At 44.8% G+C, this 14924-nt stretch overlaps 1 protein-coding gene across 4 annotated transcripts in view; it reads left to right on the top strand.

The window, feature by feature from the left end:
• LOC127448716 (guanine nucleotide-binding protein G(I)/G(S)/G(O) subunit gamma-12-like) overlaps nt 1-14924 on the top strand; it is a 75973-nt gene that overhangs the window by 35383 nt on the left and 25666 nt on the right. Inside the window, exon 2 of one of the 4 annotated variants that reach the window (XM_051711467.1) lies at nt 14354-14477. The exons of the other annotated variants lie outside the window; for them this stretch is intronic. The gene's annotated coding sequence lies outside the window, so the exon portion shown is untranslated. The remainder of the gene's footprint in view (nt 1-14353; nt 14478-14924) is intronic. 4 annotated transcript variants of the gene reach the window in all.

Below are 14924 nucleotides of genomic sequence, written 5' to 3'. Positions count from 1 at the left end.
ACCATTAGGGTTTTCCAAGAATGTGTTATTCCTTTGTTTCTCAGGCTTTGTCACGCTGCTGTAGTTTATGTTAACCTGCATCTGTTGATTAGTGAGCCTTAGAGGTTAAACTGGTTTTACTAGAATGTGGTCGGATACTATTTGATAACAATCCAATCTGACAACCATTTAAAGCCAGCTAATCAGAGTTTCCCTCCCTTTTCATAGTTCTTTTTTTTTTTTTTCTCCAGCTGTAGTAATATGTCATGGGATTATAAGACATAGCCAAATAAGACATGGAATTTTAAGTTATCTTATTACCTCATCATGAGTATGTAAAACATCAGAGCAATGTGACCAGCATCCCCCCTCGAATCTTTTTTCTCAAGCATAGAAAATTTTAAAAACATATAAATGGTTTTTTTTGTTCTGTTTTTTTTGTTTTTTTTTTTAACTCCTAACTTCCATTCAATCCAAAAGGTATGTTTAAATGTTGCTAAAATCAATGCAGTTGGAATGTCTATCACCTTAGTGTATCTAAAATATGTTGAAGACAGAACTAGGCCTAATTGCACAAGCATACAGACCTTTACTCCCTCAAAGAGATGCAGTCACATAGCGTTTGAAGCCCTTCTGCTCCTGTAACACACTGTCTGTTCATTCCATGACACATTCAGAGAGGTCCGTATTCCAACATTCAAAGAGCAGAGTTTAATAATGACGAATCCTGAACCTACGAATCCAGTAAACAAGACATAACTTTCACTTTATGTTGGACTGAAGCCTGCTGAATATTCAGTGCTGGCAGTGACGTGTACTGTGTGTTGGTAATGTTTTATACAGTGAAGAGGTCATCTTTTACCATGTTTGAGGGTTTTGTATGAGGATCAGATAACTGACTGACCAGCCAAATCAACAATGCATCTTGTCATTACAACCCTTTTCCCCCTGTGGTCCAAGTAGGTATAGCTGCAGGCCGGAGACCTTCAAATGGGGGCGGAATCTAAAAAAGAGGGTGGGGTTACCCCAAAAGGGGGTATGGTTTCTCCAAATGGGGGTTGTGCCAACTGCATATGGGAGGTTAGGTAAGGGGCTCCCTATATCTTCAATGGCATTTTGGAGCGACCGCCCCTTTTTGGAGCAATGCCTGCAGCTATAACCTTGTCCTGTGGGCTGGATATCAAAATGTTACTGTTAGGTAACACTGCCGTCTAGTGGTTGAAAGTACTGCGTGCAATTACATTTAGATTATTTAAACAGTTGAAAAAGCAGGGTTCAACAATGAGGATTTTTTGTTGTTGTTGATGTTTGTTTGTTTGTTTTTTCTCTGCTGGCCAAGTTGGGCCATTTGTTCAGACTTTTACATGCCCTGGTAACGTTTTCACTGGCATCACCACAAAATATGTATCAGAAAAAATATATGTATCAGAAGAAAAAAATGATACATGTATTCTTCATTAAATTAAATTCTTCAACAAATAATGTATTTTGGTTTTTGATTTGCAATATTTTAAATTATATCTGGAAATTAAACAGCAGCAATGTAAACTCCGTGTAGTGCTATAAATGTAGATGGAGTTACATTATAGCTTTGTAATGCACTATTGCTGGAAAATGATGGCATACAGTGATTTATTTATTATTTTCCAACCCATTCTGATCAAATGATGCCTCCTTCACAAATTACAGAACACACAACAAAAAACATAACAGAAATCCAAATGTTTAAAGTTTGCAAGGCATAAAAATGCATGTAAATGTTACGCACATGCCGTATGTAAGTTGATGTGACAACGCAGCAGAACACTCACATACTGGCCCCAGGCCATTGGGCCATCCGTACAGCACTGAAAAATGTAATTGTTTTGAAATCGACACACAGGAATGTAGTGTTACATAATTATTAAACTATTTCTAAGCATTATCCAAAATACAATGATTATACAGTATGTTCTTTAAAATGGGTGTTTAACTTTGAACTGTTTTCAGACTATTGCAGATGGCCAGTTTTAAAAAGACATTATTCACAGTGTGTGACTGACGGCTTAGTTTGTAAAGGTTTTTAATTGTATTTTTCTCAAATTGTGTTTGAGTGAAGATCACAACCTGCTCATCTGCAAATAAGTGTTGTATACTTGGAATTACCAGTACATAGAAATGCTTGCTTCTTGGACTGTTTTAATTTATTTGGCATAAGATTAGTTTGTCCAGATGTTCAGAGATGTAGCTGCAATGGATGTCATTAGAAACTAATGACCTGGGTGCCTTGACTCGGATTAAAAAGGTAGTTCTCCCAAAAATGAAAATTCTCTCATTATTTGCTCACCCTCATGGCTTCCCAGATGTGTATGACTTTCTTTCTTCTGCAGAACACAAATTAAGATTTTTATAAGAATATCTCAGCTCCGTAGGTCCATACAATTCAAGTGAATGGTGACCAGAACTTTGAATATTCAAAAATCACATAAAGTTAGCAGCATAAAAGAAAGCCATATGACTCCAGTGGTTAAATCAATGTGTTCAGAAGTGATATGATAGGTGTGGGTTAGATACAGATCAATATTTAAGTCCTTTTTTACTATAAATCTTCAGTTTCACTTTCACTTCCACATTCTTCTTTTGTTTTTTTGGCGATTCTTCGAGCATATCACCACTTACTGGTCAGGGCTGGTCAAAAGTGGAGAATTTATAGTAAAAAGGACTTATCTATTGATTTGTTTCTCACCCACACCTGTCATATTGCTTCTGAAGACATGGATTTAACCACTGGAGTCTTACGGATTACTTTCATGCTGAATTTTTGGATATTGAAAGATCTGGCCACAATTCAATTGCATTTTATGGACTTCCAGAGCTTAAATATTATTCTAAAAATCTTCATTTGTGTTCTGCAGAAGAAAGAAAGTCATAAACATCTGGGATGGTAAGAGGGTGAGTAAATTATGAGAGAATTTTATTTTTGGGTGAACTATTTTTAGGTCCTCACAATGCAGGTGAATGGGTGCCAAATGTAATCCATAGGACTCCAGTGGTTAAATCCATGTGTTCAGGCACGGTATGATTGATGTGGGTGAGAAACAGATCAATCTTTAAGTAATTTTTTGTCATAAATTCTCCTCCCTGCCCATTAGGGGGCCGAAATGTAAGAAGGATGTGAATCACCTAAAACAGAAGAAGGAGAATGAGAAAGTGAAGTGGAAATTGACTGAGCAGAGAGGAGAATTTATAGTAAAAAAGGACTTACCTATTGATTTTTTTCTCACCCACACCTATCATATCACTTCAGAGTATATGGATTTAACCACTAGAGTCGTCTGGAGTACTTTTATTTTGCCCTTATGTGAATTTTGGAGCTTCAAAATTTTGGCACCCATTTACTTGCATTGTATGGACCTAAAGAGCTAAGAAATTCTTCTAAAAATCTTCGATTGTGTTCAGCAGAAGAAAGTAAGTCATACACATCTGGGATGGCATGAGGGTGAGTAAATAATGAGAGAATTTTCATTTTTGGGTGAACCTAACCCTTTAACGGTTTACTTTAGTCACTAGGGGGAGCCACTGAACTGGGAAAAGGTTATGTTCCTGCAACAAATAACAGTATGTTTCCATTAACAACATCGGTCTGACTTCAGACTGACCTCTTTAAAACATTTTTTTTTTTTTTTGTCCTTTATATTCTCTTCAATGCACGTGTAACAGGGTGTACGAGTTGCAGTAACATAATTTTTTATAAGTTTTGTAGTCATGTGTTAGATGGGCTTATATCAACCCAATTTATACAATTTATTTTCATAGCCAGCCACAAGAAAGACTTAATTTTTTCGGTTATCTAATCCCACCATTACCAGGCATCATGTCAGATTATTTGGGATTATTTGCATGTTGGAATGATTATGATCCAACTGTGATGCTTCAGGTGAGCACTTCTCTCCACTGACAGCACCCATACAGAGAAATACTGTTTTCAGTGCTGAAGTCCTGCTGTGGGGTTCCTGCTCCTTTAAAAAAACAAGAGTTTTTGAGAAAATTTGATGTTTCAATGTCAGAAGTAGCCTAGTGTTGTAATAACATACTCAGCATAGCACTGAGGGCAGGTCAGGTGTGCATCTCGCCAAAGTCTTTCTAGCAAGTCAGTCCACTGTCGGCCATCTTTGGAACGCTCCCAGGAGGCTATTTTCAGTCGTGCCAGTGCAAGTCCTATCTACTTGAATGGGAGAAAACTGAAATCTAAAAAATGGTTGGTCAAGATTACGATAAAAGAGCATATTTTAAATCAGCAGTAAAATCTGATAAAACTGGTATCATAAATTGTGCTTCTTTACCTCATATTACGCACACAAAAAAGCAATTTTCCCAGCTTGTATAACTAATGTTCATGTGCATTCTCGAATTGATTGACAGGCAAGGTCTGTATCTAAAAGATGATTGGCTCTTTTACCTGTAAGGCGGGACTTCCTTTTTACATCCGTTGACCATTGGGCACAAGCTCCTTGGTTGGGCGTTCCAATTTCTCCCATTCGTTTTAATTGAAGTGGCCAGTCTCTGCTAAATAGTTTCTGATATCACAGAGAGTAACTCAGAACACAGCTGTAGTTCACATGAATGGCTTCAGAACTAAAGTGGATTTGTTGAATGCTTAAACAGAAAGCGGGCTGGAATGCATCAATTGTAATATAATCTGTGATGGAGTGTCATATTTAGCTGGTTTGGAAGAAGGGAGGCTCTTGGCTGAGAAAGGTTGTTTTCACTGTTGCTAGATGAAGGAATTGTGGGAAAAATTCCTTCCCCTAACAGGACAACAAGAGCAGCAGGTTTAGTTTCAGTCCTACTTTTGTGCAGATCACTGGCTCACTGCCTCGGTGCTCAAGGCCTGTGTGGCCCATGTGGCTGAGAGGCTTGCATAATGATACGCTAGAATCTAACGGACATGCCGAATTATGACATTCGTCATTAGGAAATGTTCTAACTGTAAGAGAACTGGAAAGCAACTCTGAGTGTCCGTCGGCTGTTTTTAAGCAGAATGTGTGGTTAGGAATGCTTTTGTGTGCCTGCAGGAGATACATATGTGTGTGTATTAGTCAATTTGTTTGCACAAGTTTACATGAGTGTTTATGTGTTCAAGGTTTGTACCAGATGCCCTCTAGCAAAATACAAGAGAGGAAAGTGAGAAATTATGCATTTGGCCTACATTACCTCATTATTGCTTTATTTTAGGCGTTTGCCATTAATGGCATTTCTACCTTCCTGTTTCGTAAGCACTTGCACAAATATGGGCATTAAGTTACATGAACGTGGCATACTTCCGTCCAACATACTACAAGCTCCCCCTCCACAAGCATGTAGACTTGCACTCACCCACATCCTCCGCACAGTCCCGCACACTCAACATCCGTGCAAACCGTCCCAAAGCTCAGACAGGCGTGGCCTGGCAGGACATGATGTTACTTGGCTCTGTAGGACTGGTCTTTTTGATAATGTGTGTTGTAATGTACCTAACAGGAAAATGAGGAAGTGTTTCAGTTTGGATTTGTTATCACTGTTTATGTTAGTGCAGGGGCTGACCACAGATAACTTTGTAATTGCTTGTTAAAAAGAATATGCATGAAGTTTCTTGTTCCTTTTAGTGTGTGTTTGTGTGTGTGTGTGTGTGTGTGGGCAGGTTTGTGTGGTTTAAGAGGACATTTCAAGTGTCCCCATAAGTCAAATCGCTTAAAAAACATACTAAACGATGTTTTTTTGAAAATGTAAAAATGCAGAAAGTTTTTTTTTTTTTTTTGAGGGTTAGGTTTAGGGGTAGGGTTAGGGAATAGAATCTATAGTTCATATAGTATAAAAATCATTATGTCTATGGAGAGTCCTCATAAGGATAGCCGCACTAACATGTGTGTGTTTGTGTGTGTGTGTGTGTGTGTGTGTCGAGGGCTGTGTCAATACAATCAAATACCTATATATCGATTCTTAAAATCCCAAGTTTGCTCTTTTATTCTACACTCTACAATGCGAGTATGCAGTTAAAAATGCATAGTAGGGTGCTACTAGGATGACTTGCTCCCCGTCCTCCCTGACCTTGCACTGGGTCTGTGCAAGCAGGCTCACTGGGGGAAAAGCATACTTGCGTAGTGCAGGGGGCCAGCTGTGTGCCAATGCGTCTATACAGAGAGGTGCTTCAGTCAGAGCGTACCAAAGTGGGCAGTGGGAGGATTCACGGGAAGCAAACAGCTCTACCTGTGCTCGACCGAATCGACTCCAAATCAGCTGGACCACCTGAGGGTGGAGTCTCCACTCTCCCCAGAGGGTAACCTGATGTGACAGCGTGTCCGCTGCAGTGTTGAGGTCGCCCGGGATGTGAGTGGCTCGTAGCGACTTGAGGCGCTGCTGATTCCAGAGGAGGAGACGGCGGGCGAGTTGTGACATGCAATGGGAGTGTAGACCGCCTTGGCGGTTGATGTATGCTATCGTCGCTGTGTTGTCCGTCCGGACCAACACGTGCTTGCCCTGGATCAGCGGCCGAAACCTCCGCAGGGCGAGCAGTACTGCCAACAACTCTAGGCAGTTGATGTGTCAACGCAGCCGCGGGCCAGTCCAAGAGCCGGCAGCTGTGTACCCATTGCATACGGTGCCCTTGCCCGTCTTGGAGGTGTCTGTTGTAACCACGACGCACCTGGAGACCTGCTCTAAGGGAATTCCTGCCTGTAGAAATGCAAGATCGATCCAAAGGCTGAAGAGGCGGCGACAGACCGGCATGATGATCACGCGATGTGTCCCGTGGCGCCTTGCCCATCTCGGAACTCGAGTCTGAAGCCAGTGCTGAAGCAGTCTCATTTGCATCAACCCGAGCGGTGTGGCCGCCGCTGAGGGTGCCATATGCCCCAGGAGCCTCTGAAACTTCTGTTCTCCATCTGAACGCCTTCAGACAGTTCAGCACTGACTGTGCGTGCTTGTTCATGAGGCGTGCTGTCATCGAGACTGAATCCAACTCCAAACCGAGAAAAGAGATGCTCTGAACCGGGGAGAGCTTGCTCTTTTCCCAGTTGACCCGAAGCCCCAGTCGGCTGAGGTGCTGAAGCACGCGGTCCCTGTGTGCGCACAGTGACTCTCGAGAGTGAGCTAGGATCAGCTAGTTGTCAAGATAGTTGAGGATGCGGATGCCCACTTCCCTTGGCGGGGCAAGGGCTGCCTCTGCGACCTTCGTGAACACGCGAGGGGACAGGGACAGGCTGAAGGGGAGGACCTTGTACTGGTACGCCTGGTCTTTGAAGGCAAAACCGAAGGAAGGGTGTGTGTCAATGTAAGACTGAGACGTGGAAGTCCGCGTCCTTCAGGTCTACCGCCGCGAACCAATATTGATGCTGAACGCTTGCTAGAATGTGCTTTTGAGTCAGCATCTTGAACTCTTTGGTACAATGAAGTAAGGGCTGTAGAACCCTTTCTTCACCTCGGCTGGAGGGACAGGCTCTATCGCACCCTTGTGCAGAAGGGTAGCGATCTCCGCACGCAAGGTTCTCACCCTTTACCGAGGTGAAAAAGACACCACTGAACATGGGTGGGCGCCTGGTGAACTGAATCGTGTAGCCGAATCGCGTAGCCAAACTTCAGGCGAGGGGGACCAAGGAAATGATCACGTCAGACGTACCGGCAGGTGGGGCCTCGTGGCGGGGCGGAGCTTGAGGTGCCACGTCGAGGGGATTCGAGCCCCGTGGCCGTGCTGAGTCCAGGGACATCGAAGCAATTACCTGGCTCCTGCCGCCCACCATAAGATTGGCCAAGGGGGGGGAGGAGGAACCTTGTCCCTGTAGTCCACCGGAACCAACCCTGTGTGAGCGTGTTTGTGCCACAGCTGGGCGCACAGGGGCGGAGGGTCCGCTGGTGGAGCGCCATACCTGCAAAAGCAGGACGGTGGTCATGAGGACGGGCGTGCGCACCGGACCTGTGACCCAGGAAACGAGAAAACCACACTTTTGTCAAACTTCTGGGTACCGCAGCCTCTGGGGCGACAAAAGATTCTCATCCCAGCCCTCCAACGGGGGATGGAGTGGTCTGTTCGCCAACTCTAGAGAAGTGGGTCTCCTCGCCCCTGGGTCACCCGTCTCGGGGGTGCTTCGAAGACTTTCTCGGGGTTCTTAACGGCCGGCTGCGAGACAGGCGGCGTCTGTTTCCTGCAGAGGGCTCCACGCCGGAGCCAGGCCACAGTAGCGGGCTGCAGCGGAGCCGGTGTTATTGCTGCTGCAGGATGACGCCCTTGGCGACAAGCAGACGGGGTGCAGGGTCTTAAGCCGCGCCGGGGCAGGATATGTTGTAAGGCCTCCGTCTGCTTTTTCACCGCCAAGAACTGCTGGGCAAAGTCCTCAACGGTGTTGCCAAACAGGCCTACCTGGGAAATGGGGGCATCAAGGAACCGCGCCTTGTCCGCCTCTCCCATCTCGACCAAGTTGAACCAAAGGTGGCACTCCTGGACCACCAGGGTGGACATCGCCTGCCCGAGAGACCGCGCCGTGACCTTCATCGCCCAGAGAGCGAGGTCGGTCAACGAGCGCAGTTCCTGCATCAATCCCGGGACAGAACTACCCTTGTGCAGTTCTTTTAGCGCCTTGGCTTGGTGTACTTGCAGGAGAGCCATGGTGTGCAGGGTGGAGGCGGCTTGTCCAGCGGCACCGTAGGCCTTAGCCGTCAGGGATGACATAAACCTACAGGCCGTGGACGGGAGTTTCGGGCGCCCGCGCCAGGTGGCGACACTCTGCGGTCATAAGTGCACCGCGAGCGCCTTATCCACCTGGTGGATCACCGAATACCCCATGGCCTCTCCGCCATCGAGGGCAGCGAGAGCGGGGGAGCTGAATGATCGGGACTGGGCAGTAAAAGGTGCCTCCCACGATCTTGTCAGCTCCTCATGCACTTCCGGGAAAGAAAGGAACGGGGGCGGGGCGTGGCCATGTGCGTCATCCTGAGCCCAGGAACCTATCGTTGAGCCACGAGGGTTCAGGGGGGGAGTGGAGGGTCCCACTCTAACCTGATGCTCGTGGCCGCCCGGGATAGGGCAACCATCCCCGAAGGGGAAGCCCAGTCAAAGCCTCCGTGTCCGACTGGATGAGCCCACTCTCCAATGCTGCGTTCGATAACTCATCCACTTCCCGGGCTCTGAACGAGAGGTCGAACTCGCCCTGAGACGAGCTGGCGATCTCGTCCGAGCGCGTGATCAGGGCAAGCGAGCGTGCTGGGGAATGGGAGGTCCGTGGGGGGATACCCGGCGGAGGTGGTCCCATTGAGGTCCCCAAAACACCCCCAGTGCATGGCCTCAAACCCGTAGGTAGAAGGCCCAGCGCGGGGAGCCGCTGGGGTGGCTTGCTTTCTTATGAATGCAAGCTGTGACCGCAACATTGCCATGGTCATGTTTTCGCAATGAGGACATGATCCATCCACGAACGATGTCTCCGCATGGGCAGCACCCAGACACGTAAGACAGCGATCGTAGCCATCAGAAGCGGAGAGATAATGAACGCAACCAGAAATAACACACAAACGGAAAGGCATCTTTAAAAAGACGTGTCGTTAAAAAGACGTTTCGTGTGTGCCGCTCTTTTAGAAGGAAAATATACTCCTATTAGAATATACTCTTTTAATATGTTCTGCCGAAATGCCCAGGGGCATTCTCTGCAAACCACAGATGCAGAGGGGGAGAAGCCGCTGAAATGCGCCATAAAATCCAGCAGAGAGAGGTGAATGAACTCGGCGGATGAATCCAGTTCAATGAATAGAACCGCTCAGCTCCGAAGAGAAAATCTGAATGAGTGGTTGCATACCAGCTCCTTTGTATGTCCGGGGGAGTGGCATGCAAATTCCACTCGCCAATTCTCATTGGCCTTTTAAAAAAAAAAAAGATCAGAGGTGTTTGGGGCTCCCAAGAGTGAACCCTAGTGTCACTACATCGACACAACGTCGAGTGAGTGACAGATAGGGAACAGCATTGTGTCTACACTAGACATGAACGGCACATCGCATCAAAAGCAATAGAACCCCATTATAATCAATGATGCTGTCATCACTGGAAGTATCCGTTGTGGCGTGTCCGTCGCGCCGACAATAAACGGGCATCACGTTTCATTTTGCACTGCACACACTGGCGCTACTACACAAATTAAATGGTTTAGAATGTTCGTGTCGACGTGTCCAGTGTAGACTGCCTCAAGCCGTTGTGACGCGCCCAGGGTAGACAGGGTGTTAGCTGAAATAGAGTTTCTTTAATACTTTAAGCAAAATGAACAATATAACTGAAATACTGTATGCCCAAATGAATTGCAATTGAAAGTATGCTAATCAGAATCGATTCTTTATCATGATATATCAAACTGTGAAATATGTATCGTGATGTATCACGATATATCGAATTGTGACTTATGTATCGCAACACGTGCTGGCTGGCGATACCCAGCCCTAGTGTGTGTGTGTGTGTGTGTGTGTGTGTGTGTGTTTGGGGTGGGGGGGGGACTTCCTACATTTTGGGGACTAAATGTGCACACAAGGTTGGAAATCACCTACATTGTGGGAACCAACCAATGGCCCCCACAAGGAAAAACGCTTAATTAACATACTCCATAATGTTTTAATAAAAATCTGAAAATGCAGAAAGGTTTGTGTAATGGTTTCTAATGGTTTAAAGATAAAGGTAGGGTTAGGTTATAGAAAATATCATTAGCCCAGTTTGAAAACTATAAATTCCCTATCATAATAGAAAATAAACATGTTTGTGTGTTTGTTTGTTCATATTGGATTCTTCTGTGGGATTTTACAGGTGTTGTACATCATGCCAGCAATTGCACTTTGTTCAATTCTTGCTGCTCAAGCCCTCATTTGGGGGGAAAATGGAGAAACCCTGGAAGGGAGAGAGCAACTGCAAAACAATAGAACTAATTGATGCATAAACAGAGAGAAGACAACCTAGTGTGTGTATATCTACATCTACCCGTGTGCCTGCTGCCTGGGTCAGTCATATTCAGTTGCGCACACACAGTAACTCTGTTCTAAAACCTAGTGAGCTGCCGACCTAAACGACATAGGTGGGCTTCAGATGCAAATTAGGTTTCAAATGGCTCATAATTATACTGCTTGTTAGATAACCCATTCGTGCAGTTATGGTCTCCTGACAGCAGTCAGATTTGTTAAACTGTGATACCTCTGATAAGACTGTCTGAATCCTGTGTTGCTGTGTTCCATATATAGCTCTCTCCTCTTGGGGAAAGAACCCATTCAAATCTTACAGTCATTAATAGCTGCAGGAGACAGGAAGTAATCTTTATGAAGGCATTGTCCACTCTGGCCTGGTGCTCTGACTATGGAAGGCCATTTTTTTCCTGCTTTGCAGAAGCGAGTTTATCTGAGTAGTATCAGATGTGGTGTGTGGTGCCCCTTGTCACACTGGCCTATTTCACATCCTTTAAGTGGGTCAGCTCAGATCACATTCCCTGAGCTCAGGCTTTCTTTCTCACAGTGACAATGTGTGCAAGGCATGGGATCATATGAGATATGCATGTTACTTTTGTTCTCTGTGTGTGTGTGTGTGTTTGGGAATATGTAAGTGTTTATTGCTGAAGGATTGTAAATCTTTTTGTATTCTTTTAATGCTTTATTTTATCTTTCCTATTGGTATGATGCAGAATACCCATTACATTTAGTCTCAGCTGCATCAGTAACATTTTCTGGAAATACTTGCGCTGCATTAATCTTCTTTCATACCTTAGAGGAACTTAAGGTGGTGTGGGGGTGTAGAGGTGTGTGGAGACATTTTTATCATATTTTGTATATGTAAGGAATGTTTTTCAACACATACCTCTATGGTGACACCGTGCAATCATCTTCTCTTAAAAGGTCTTCTCTTAAAAAAAGCGTGTAATCATTTTTTCGCAATTTAATATGCTGAGACAATTAGAAGTAGATTGACTTATAGTGGAGCCTTCAAAACATTGCTCTGTTTGTTTGAGCAATTAGATGTCAACTTCTGCTTAATTAATAGTGTGAGATTTGGCAGGGACTACCTGTTTGTCCAACTATGGTAGACAGGGAGTGCAAATAGGGACCTGTTTGGTCATTACTTGCAATTCAGAAATGACATCCACTGCGGGAAGTGAGGTTAGACATGCAATGATCACAGTACAAAAGCATGTGACCAATTCCTCTGGCCTCACTGGAAAAATCTCCACATGCCTGGAATTCTGCTCCCAACCTGTTTTTCCATGCTTTCCACTTTTTGTGTCCTCTTTTTTGTTTTGTTTTTTGAGGTTTGTTTGATGCCGTGTCTCTTGGCAGACAGAGGAAAAGGAAATATTTGCCTGGCCATAAATAAGTGGAGATTAATTGCAGTGGCAGTAGCAGTCGATGGGCAGAGATTACTGATGTTTTGGAAAGTAGAGAGACTCTGGACGAGCCCACTCTCCAATGCTGCGCTCTAACTCGTCGTCTTCCCGGGCTCCGAACAAGAGGTCGAACTCGCCCTGAGATGAGTCGGCGGTCTCGTCCGAGTGCCCGACCGGGGCAAGCGAGCGTGCTGGGGAATGGGAGGTCCGTGGGGGGATACCTGGTGGAGGTGGTCCCATTGATGTCCCCAAATCGCCCCCAGTGCTAACCGGCATGGCCTCATACCCGAAGGTAGAAGGACCAAGGCGGGGTGCCGCAGGGGTGGCTTGATTTCTTACGAATGCAAGCCGCGACCGCAACGTTGCCATGGTCATGTTCTCACAATGAGCACAAGACCCATCCATGAACGATGTCTCCGCGTGGGCAGTGCCCAGACACGTAAGACAGCGATCGTAGCCGTCAGAAGCGGAGAGATAACGACCGCAACCAGGAATAACACACAAATGGAAAGACATCTTTAAAAAGACGTTCCGTGTGTGCCACTCTTTTAGAATGAAAATATACTCCTTTTTTTAGAATATACACTTTTGTTGTTCTGCCAAAGTGCCCAGGGGCTTTCTCTGCACTCCACGGGTGCAGAGGGGGAGAAGTCGCTGAAATGCGCCGTAAAATCCAGCAGATGAGGTGAATGAACTTCGCGGATGAATTCAGCTTCAATTAATAGAACCGCTCGGCTCCGAAGAGAAAATCTGAATGAGTGGTTGTATACCAGCTCCTTTTATACCCGTATGTCCGGGGGAGTGGCATGCAAATTCCACGCACCAATTCTCATTGGCCTTTTTTCAAAAAAGCAGAGGTGTTTGAGGCTCCCAAGAGTGACCCCTAGTGTCACTACATCGACACAATGTCGAGTGAGTGACAGATAGGGAACATACACTCACCCATACCTTGTCCTGTCCTCCCACCAGAGCAAGGCGGACGACCCTGTGTGCATCTCTGTCATGGTAAGAGATTGAGCAGTGAAGGACATGTGCGAGTACAGAATAAGACAGTTGTGTGTGTGTGTATTTTTAGTGCATTGGAATATTTGTGTTAGTGTCTGATTTTCATACTCAGGCATCATCCTGGCATCATCCTCAGGTTTGATTATTTGACCCGCTGCAATTATCTTTAACATGGGCTGCAGCTGAAAGGAATAGTTGACCCAAAAATTACAATTCTGTCTCACCCTCATGTCGTTCCAAACCTGTTTGACTATCTTTCTTTTGCAGATCACTAAAGGAGGAATTTTAAAGGAAGTCTTGTTCACTGGACCCAAAGTGTCATAAAAAGTGGCCTGTGTGAATCGTGCGTCACATTCCAAGTCTTCTAAAGGCATTCAGTAGATTTTGGTGAGAAACAACACATCCATGAGTGCGTGAGAGAGGCATGTTCAAATAAAAATTTGCATTGTTCATGTGGGAACTTGTGCTGTTTTTGCTTTCACAAGGTTTATGCGCCATTGTGAGTGAGCTTCTCTCATGAACTCTCATGAAAATTAATTTTGGCTTGTTTCTCACCAAAACCTATAATTTGCACTCAGATTACTTGAAATATGATGCAAGAGTTTCATGAACTACTTTTATGACACTGTTGGGTCCTTGTTTAAGTCAATATCCACTGCTTTATTATTGAAATCAGCGAACAAGGCACCCTTTAAAATTCCTCCTTTAGTGTTCCGCAGAAGAAAGTCTTACAGGTTTGGAAAGACATGAGGGTGAGCAAATGATGACAGAATTTTCATTTTTGGGTAAACAATCTTTTAACAGATGTTTCCATTTTAAGGTTTTATGTTCAGTTATATCTCAAATTGCTCAGCCTGATTGTTAGAGAATCACATCCCCTTTATGGACAACTGTTTCTCTGAAATATCCCCTTTAGATTTTCCTCCTCTTAACGGACATGTCGTTGCTCAATAACACTGCAAGTAACCCCCGCTCTTGTCCTTGGCCCTGCAAGCAGTTTTGTTTTTTGTTTTTGTTTTTTTCAGGAGGCTGAACCTTCTACACCTGTTCAGAGAAGTCTTTCAATTTCAATTCACTGGAAGCAGTGCTGGAACTTCCAAGAATCAAGGGAGGAACTAAGCTGAGCTGATGCCTAAAGCCCGACTTCCAGTTAAGCATTAACTCTGAATTCTCTGCACTGAGGCCCCTTCTGCCAAAAAAAAAAAAAAAAAAAAGCACAGGCATTGTGTAGATTAGTGTGTGAGGAACAGCATTATTTGTATTTACATGCAACAGTAGAAATCTTTAATGTGAGTTTTACATCATGGAAGTTGCATGTTTGGTGCTTACATGTGCATGTGTTTGTGTGAGAGAGTGTTTGGACTATGTACTAAGGAGGCAACTAATTGTGCAGGAATGTGTTCCCTGGTCAGGTGCCTTCACATCAGTCATGGAAATGTTTGAGAATCCAGCTTGATTTCCCTGTGTTACCTCACCCTACCCACTGAGGTCACCATGACCCTGAAACACACACAGACACACAGAAATCCTCTTTCTCTTCCTCCTACACATTCTGTGTCCAACCCCCCCCTCCTCCCTCTCTCTCTCTCTCTCTCT

Source organism: Myxocyprinus asiaticus, chromosome 12, assembly GCF_019703515.2.
Source record: "Myxocyprinus asiaticus isolate MX2 ecotype Aquarium Trade chromosome 12, UBuf_Myxa_2, whole genome shotgun sequence".
NCBI classification, from domain to species: Eukaryota; Metazoa; Chordata; class Actinopteri; order Cypriniformes; family Catostomidae; genus Myxocyprinus; species Myxocyprinus asiaticus.
Note: the sequence above shows the minus strand (reverse complement) of the source record. Positions and strands in the feature narration are given on the sequence as shown.